This window comes from Tenrec ecaudatus, chromosome 1, assembly GCF_050624435.1.
Source record: "Tenrec ecaudatus isolate mTenEca1 chromosome 1, mTenEca1.hap1, whole genome shotgun sequence".
In the NCBI taxonomy this organism is placed as follows: Eukaryota; Metazoa; Chordata; class Mammalia; order Afrosoricida; family Tenrecidae; genus Tenrec; species Tenrec ecaudatus.
Genome location: NC_134530.1, coordinates 200,301,632 through 200,310,421, shown reverse-complemented (window position 1 = coordinate 200,310,421; position 8,790 = coordinate 200,301,632).

Here is an 8,790-nt window from a genome sequence, read left to right as displayed (position 1 = left end):
AATTACCAACTAAAAAAAGTCCCGGCCCAGATGGCTTCACAGGAGAGTTCTACCACATTCAGGGAAGGGTTGACTCCAATTCTGCACAAGCTCTTCCAGAACATAGAAAAGGACGGCAAACTTCCAAACACATCCTGTGAAGCTAGTATAACACTGATACCCAAACTAGGCAAGAATCCTACCAAAAAAATAGAGAATTGCAGGCTGATATCTCTAATGAACATTGATGCAAAAATCTGTAACAAAATCGTGGTCAATAGAATACAAAAGTATATAAAATGAATAATTCACCACAACCAAGTGGGATTCATACCAGGGATGTAGGAATGGTTCAACATCTGAAAATTCATCAACATTATGCATCACATTGAGAAGAAAAAGGACAAGAACCACATGATAATATCAATAGATGCAGAAAAAGCACCTGACAACATTCAACACCCATTCCTAATTAGAACACTTAAGAAGAGAGGATTGGAAGTTAATTACCTCAATATAATAAAAGTTATGTATAAAAGACCAACAGCCAGCATTACAATCAATGAAGAAAAGACAAAAATATCCCCACTGAAAAAGGTGACCAGATAAGGGTTCCCCTTGTCCCCACTTTTATTCAACATTATCTTGGAGGTCCTAGCTAATAACATAAGGCAATAGAAGGATATCAAAAGTGTTCTTCTGGGGAAAGACAAAGAGAAACCATTGTTATATACAGTTGATATGGTTTTGTATATTGAGAACCCCAAAAACTCCACAATAGTAGTGCTGGAAGCAATAGAGGAATATAGTACTGTGGCAGGATACAAAATCAACCAGCAGAAGTTATTAAGATTGATATACACAACTGATGGGATTACAGAAAAAGAGATCAAGAAGGTAGTACACTTCACAATAGCCAAGTATAAATTGAAATATCTAGGGATATATCTAAACAAAAAAAAAACCCGGTATGATGAAAACTACAGAACATTATTATAAGAAACCAAAAGAAATGGAAGAATATCCCATGTTAGTGGATCAGAAGACTCAATATTGTAAAGATAGCAATCCTACGTAAGATGCTATATCAACTCAGTGCAATTCCAATGCAAATACCAGCATATTTTTCCAAAGAAATGGAAAAACTGACTACCAACTTCATATGGAAAAGGAAGAAGCCCAGAATTGGCAAAGAACTATCACCAAAGAAGAAAAAAGTGAGCGGGCTTGCATTACCTGATTTAAAACTTATTATACAGCCACTGTTGTCAAAACAGTATGGTACTGGTATAATGACAGATCCGCAGAACAATGGATAGGAACAGAAAATCCAGAAATAAAAACAGCACCACATAGACAACTTATCCTCAATAAGGGCCCCCAAAATATCAAATGGGAAGCAGATGCCCTTTTAAATAAATTGTGCTGGAAAAACTGGTTATATACCTGCAAAAAAATGAAGCAAGACCTTTACCTCATTCTATGCACAAAACAAACCAAGGTGAATCACAGACCTCAAATTAAAACCCCAAACAATGAGAACTATTAAGAAGAAAATTGGAATAAAGCTAAGAACCTTAGCAAAGGGAATACATGGGCGATCAGAAATAAGAAAAGATGCACACTCAGCGGTAGATAAAATAGATGAGTGGGACATAGTAAAGACAAAACGCTTACGTACATTGAAAGACTTGATCAAGAGAGTAATAAGAAAGCCCACAGACTGGGAAAAGATATTCAGCAATGACATATCAGACAAAGGGTTTATTACTAAAATGTACAGAATCCTGCAAACTTACAATCAGAAAAAATGAATAGCCCACTGAAAAGGTGGGCAAAAGACTTGAACAGAAGATTGGCGACGGAGGAAACCCCAACGGCCAATAAATATATAAGGAAATGTTCCCAATCATTGGCATTCTGGGAAATGCAAATCAAAACAACTATGAGATACCATCTAACACCCACAAGGATAGCCCAATTCAAAAAGCAGAGAGCAATGTTGGAAGGGGTGTGGTGAGATGGGAACTCTCATTCACTGCTGGTGGTTTTGTAGATACGTACAGCCACTGTGGAAAGCAATTTGATGTTACCTAAAACAGATGGAAATCAAGTTATCTTATGGCCCAGTAATTCTACTGGGCATATAGTGAGAAGAAATAAGAAATAGACCACGACCAGACATCTGTGCTCCAATGTTGTTTGCCATGCCATTCACAATCATAAAGAATTGGAAACAGACTAAATTTCCATCAATAGTCAAATGGATTTTAAAAACTCTGGGATACAAAATGGCATATTATGCATCCCTAAATAATAGTGATGAAAAGATGAAGCATCTCGTTTCATGGAAATAGTTGGAAACTATTATGCTAAGCGAAGTTAGTAAAGCACAAAAGGACAATTACAACATAAGTCCACTGAGGTAAGTTCAAACAGCAGACCAGACATAGGAGAAAATACACATAACACACAGTTCCTGGGCTGAGGAGCAGATACTCTGCCATGAGCCAGACCAAACCCATTGATTCATCTGTCATAATAAATAAATAGCGAAAATAAATAAATAAATAAGATGCATATATAGCAACTTTGCTGAAAGAAATCGTCACACATATACCCCTTCTGACAGAAAGGTGGGGGAAGAAAAAAGGTGGCAATTGAAATGTATCTGAGGGCAGTAATCCACGCAAGGGGGAAGGTATTTGGTCTCCAGAGGAAAGGGAGGGAGAGAGTAGACTTCATTCTGGTGCGCTAATCCTTAAGGACATCGTTCCTGCTCAGAGCAGCTCATTCACAGAGAGGATGGCAGGGTTGAGCTCAGGTCAACACATGGCGTCCCCTCCAGAGACGACAGCGCTACAGAGGACAGCACCAAAGACAAAGTCAGGGAGTGTGGCTGGCCTGACCCACCTTCATGGGCAAACCAAGAGGGGAGTGCAACAGAGCAGCAATGGGAGCAAAGCCACTAAGTCCTGAGGAATCCCAATTGTAGACTTCTGATTCAGGGCACCTCATCTGAACTCACAAGGGGGCCACACTGAAAGTCTAAAGGTGTAATGGGGAGAGGGGCGGGGAGCACTAGACCACTCATCCCTGACTGAAGGAAGAGCAATGGGGATTGTAGGATGCGTGCCTTTCAGTCAGGAAGGCTGAGAACTAAAGTAAGCAGGTCCTAGGATATGGAACCCTGAAAGAAAAAGGGGATTGGACTGATAGATTATAGCATGTTGTGCTCACGAATTAACAGAGAGATATTCATCTGCTCCAGATAAGGATACCAGTTAGACTTGGAACTCTGTGTATGGTCTTTCTCTTTATTATTTTTCTCTTTTGGTGTCTATCTATATAAGGTAGACAGGATAAGCAATCCCAAGGAGACAGGGATGGACTGATGGTTTGGGGGTGGTATAGGAGGGGAGGAGGTAGGGGGAGGTGAGCAGTGAGCCGATAACATTGAGTCAATGTGAGTGACAGGAGAATATCAAGGATTCTAAAATTAATGATGAGGAGGGTGTAGCGTTCCTGGCCATATCTGATCAATTGAAATGTACCCGAAAGGAATTACTGAGAGGAAAATGTTGGGTAAAAATGAGAGTGGGGCAGGAGGAAAGAAAAAAAAGGAAAGAAGAAGAAAGTAAAAATTACATATATAGGTGTATATATATAAATATATAAAGATAAGTCTATTTGTCTATGTGTCTATATATATGAAAATACAACAAAGAAGCAGGAGTTTGGGCCTCTCCTTAAATCTCACCTCAGTCCAAGAACAGTTTGTTCTAATGATATGGCACTGCATGATACTCACTGAAGACGAAATGCGTGCATAAGCAAATGAGGTGAAGAAAGCTGATGGTGCCTGACTAAAAAAAGATACAGCGTCCGGGGTCTTCAAGGTTTGAAATTAAACAAGCGGCCATCTAGCAGGGAAACAACTAAGTCCACATGGGAGAGGGACACCGGTCTGTGTGATCATGAGGTGTCTACAGAAATAGGTATCAGAAATTCAAAAACAAGCAATCAAATTGACATGAATGAGCGTGGACAAAGTGGGGACCCCAAACCCACCTGTAAGGTAATGTGACAGACCCTCACAGAAGGGTCACACGAAAGAGATCATAAGTCTATGGTGTGGTATCGCACTGATGAACCACAGAACTATCCTCTAGTTCTTTAATATTTCCTCCCCTTAGGATTATGGTTTTTGTTTTACCTCATTCACCTTGGCATACCTGCATATGTTAATTTGTGTAATTAAGATTGTTCGCTCCACGCTAGAGAACCCTTCAAGAATAGAGACAGGAGTCATGGTTCCCCGAGGGAGCGGGAAGTGGGGAGCGGGGGAAGGGAGGGGAGCAGTTGACAGCACTGGTGGCTGTGTAGCCCCACTTGAGAAGAGTGCACGACAGAATTGTACATAAATGGATATATTGGATTGCATAAGATGCAGCAAAAATAAATAAATAAAATTAAGGGTTCCTGGGGGGTGGGGTGGATAAAAGGGAGCTGATATCAAGGAGTTTAAGAAGAAAGAAAAGGTTTTGTAACAGACTGTGGTAGCAATTGTACAATACTGCTTGATATGTTTGAACTATGGAATGCTGTGTTATCTGTAAGAGCTCCCAATAAAACGATTTAAAAAAGAAGACCCCTCCCCTTTCCCTCCTTGCCAGCCCCTTTGCCATGGCCTGGATCTCAGGGAGTGGTGGGGACAGTCTGAAGGGCAGGGGGCAGCAAAAGTGTGTGTCTGGGTCTGGTTACTGTCCTCCCCGGGGTGACTGTTCTAGGGTGGCCTCAGTGCAGACAGGGGCCACACCATCTCTTCACCCCAGTAAAGGTGACCCCTGCAGTCTTGACTGTGGAGAGGATGGCGCTGTGTGATGCTCAGGCATCTCCCTATCCCAAAGGCGGCCTGATGGGAGCAGGTGGTGGTGGGGCCTTGCTCTGCCCTCCCACAGGGAGGGGAGTCATACTAAGTCACCAACCTCAGGGACTTGGGTTGGGTTCTTTTGATCCTGAGAACAGAGGACAGCATGGGCATTGTCAATAACCAATTCTGAGTCTCAGAAAAGAAAAAGAAAAAAGAAGAATTAGTTCTTGTGACATGGCTTTACTCACCCTCGGAAAGAGATCATTGAATATACGGGTACTGTAGCTGCATTGTAATGAAGAAATCCTGGCTATCGAAACAAAGGAAAGGGCTTTCTATTCCCACTAAAAGCTGTAAGAACCCCCAACAAAATGATTGAAAATAAAATTTAAAAGAACGACAGTCTTGGAACCTGATTGGGATAATCCTACCCTGTCGCTCTGAGTTGGCATCGACTTGATGGCAGTGAGTTTGTTTTCTTTACTTTCAGGTCTTAAAGACTTGTCTCAAAAGAAGCAGTCAGCTAAATCCACACGGAAGAGGCACACCAACCAGTGCGATCTAAGGATTTAAAATAATAATATCTAAACCCAGGTGATGGAACAGTACCAGAGCCTAAATTCTAAACACCCAGTCTGTGAAACACTATGGATCAGCAGTTTTCAACCTGTGGGTCGCAACTCCTTGGGGGTGGAACGACCCCATCACAGGGTTCGCCCGGCTCATAACAGTAGCACAATTACAGTTATGAAGAAGCAACGAACATAATTTTATGGTTGGGGGCTCACCACACCATGAGGAACTGTATTAAAGAGTTGCGGCATTAGGAAGGTAGAGAACCACTGCTCTAGATGGCAGTGGAAGACCCAAATTCATTTTCAGGATCCCTGTGTTGATTAACTCTCTGGTGAATCCTCATTGACGATAGTTGAGCAGTGTGGATAGCCCTAATATTGGACCAGGAGCATCGTAACACGGATTTGTTCAGTGGTAATTAGGCTACAATCTAACACCCTGTCACTAAATCTTCCTTTTGACTCATTTTGAATTAATTCTAGGGTCATTTGTTTTTTAAGTATTCTCTGCTTGCTTTTTGATTATTCTTTTTCTCTCACCTATTTGGACATTGCTGTGGATCCTGTTTTGTTTTTTGTCTTTGCTTTGTATAATTTCTATATCGGGGAGTCACAGTGAGTAGATATATGAAGATTTAAATGGGAGTAAGAATTACCAGGGGACACAGAAGAGGTGGTTGGGGAAAAATAGGGAGTCAACAGCAATTGGTACAAGAAGGATGAAAATATTCCGAAGTAGATTGTACAGCCCTTCTTAATATAATTGGACTATTGAATTATATCATATGCTAATCATAGCTAAAATGTATTTATAAAAATAGAATATTACTAATAGTGGGGTCATCCAAAGACTTTCAAGAATGTTTTTTAAATCAAAATTTAAAAATTCAGTAAAATCAAACATAGTATGGCTGCACATGTCAAGGGAAAAACCCAAACCTCTAGTTATTTGTAATGATTTTAGGAAACCCATGCTACTTTAAAAATTCTAAAATGAGAATAAAAGTTTAATGCTATTATGCAAGTTCTGGAAAACCAAACTCACTGCCATCGAGTCCATACTGAATCATAGCGACCCCTGTGGGTTTCTGAGACTGTTTATGGGAGTAGAAAGTCCAGTCTTTCTCCCGCAGGGCTGCTGGCGGTTTTGAACTGCCAACCCTGCAGATCACGGCCCAGTGTGTCAGCACAACACCACCAGGGCTCAGAGTATAAAACTATTACACAGCTGTGAAGTAGTTAGAGCATTATATGTCAAGGAAACATTTCAAAAACAGAGTCGATGCATTACACGCTGATGAAAGAAGCCCTGACAAGCTGTAGGGTGAGATCAAGAACGAAATGCATGAGGAAAGTGAAAGGCATTGAGAAGACAAGAAAGCATGAAAAGATCAAGGTGGATGTCCGAAGAAACTCGGAAACTTCAGTGCCATCGAGGCAGTTCTGAATCACAGCGACCTTCTGCACAATAGGAGGAAACACTGCCTGGTCTGGCACTGGGCCTGCGCTCTCCTCACAATTGTCCCTATGTTGCAGCTCGTTGTTGCAGTCACAAGGTTAATCTGTCTCCGCGAGGGTCTGCCCCTTTATCTCTGCCCCTCAATTTTACCAGACACGATGTCCTTCTCCGGGAACCTGCCTCCCCTGACAACATGGCCAAAGGATGTAAGACGAAGTCTCGGTATCCTTGCTTTTAAGGAGCAATCTGGCCATACTTCTTCCCAAACAGATTACTTTGTCCTTTTAGTAGTCCATGATACTTTCAATATTCTCCTCCAGCATTCAAAGGCATGGATTATTCTTCAGTCTTCATTATTCAGGCGCAATTTTCAAATGCATACGAAGCAGTTGACAATACCGTGACTTGGGTCAGGCACACCCTAGTCCTCAAAGGGACACCCTTGCTTTTCAGTATTCTAAAGAGATTTTGTGCCGCAGAGATACCCAAGGCAGCGTGTCTTTGGATTTCTCGTCTGCTGCTTCCATGAGCACTGATTGTAGATCCAAGCAAGACAACTTTCTTGGCAACTTCTACCTTTTCTGCATTTATATCTTTAATCTTCATCAGCAAGTGTTTCAGGTCCTCCTTGTTTTTAGCAAGCAAGATTGTGTCCTCTGCATATCGCAGGCTGTGAACAAGCCTTCCTCCAATCCTGATGCCACGTTCTTCTTCACATGAGGGGGTATGCCCCACCAAACTGGAAAATGCTCCGCTGGGCTGGGTTTTCATAGTACACATCCTTCCCGCTACATGAACATTGAGCAATGCTGTCTGGGTTAGTGCACACAGTGGTGTCACCTGAAAAGGTTCTCTCTGGTCACAGTGAATGTTTCCGTAAAAGAAGTTTCACTCAAATCTCAGTTCTTGTGATGGTCAGTTTAAGAGAACAGCGTGGGGCTGTGAGATTCTGTTTCCGCTAAGGAAAGATGCCGTCGTAACCACTGTGATGTTGACCACAGCTTAGAACAGTGCTATAGCAAAGATTCTTAGAGGCTTATTTTTTGAGAAATACCTTCAGTACAGCTTCGATTTCTTCTTTTAATTCTATTGGTTCTTGATCATGTGCTACCCCTTTATATGCTACTTTTTTGTACAGTGACTGTATTCTTCCCATCTTCTTTTGATGCTTCCAGCAACATTCAATATTTGCCTATAAAGTTTTTCAATACTGCAAGGCAAGGCTTAATTTTTCCCTGTGTTCCTTTGGGCTAAGATATGCTTAGCATGCCTTTCCCTTTTGGTTTTCTGAGTTTAGGCAACTGTACGTTTCATTACAATATTTGGTGTTGTCCTCTTGATCGGTCTTTTGAAATTCTCTACTCAGCTCTTTGATTTAATCATGCTTCCATTTGACTTGGTCACTCTGCAATTACGGGCAGGTTGCACAGTCTCTCCGTGGTCTTTGCTCTTTTCCTTCGTTCCTGTCTCTCTGGCTTTGTTGTTGTTGTTTGTTTTATTGGGAGCTCTTGCAGACTCCACAGCATTCCGTAGTTCAAACACACCGAGCAGTGTTGTACAAAGCTACCACAGTCCGTTTCAAAACCTTTTCTTTCTTCTTAAACTCCTTGATATCAGCTCCCCTTTATCCCTCCCTCCCCCACCCTTCCCCCAGGAACCCTTACTTTTATTTATTTGTTTGTTTTTTGCTGCATCTTACGCAATCCAATATATCCATTTACGTACAATTCTGTCGTGCACTCTTCTCAAGTGGGGCTACACAGCCACCAGTGCTGTCAACTGCTCCCCCCTCCCCGCTTCCCCCGCTCCCCACTTCCCGCTCCCTCGGGGAACCATGACTCCTGTCTATTCCTGAAGGGTTCTCTTTCAAACGATCATAAAGGTTACTTGGTTTTCTTTTCTGT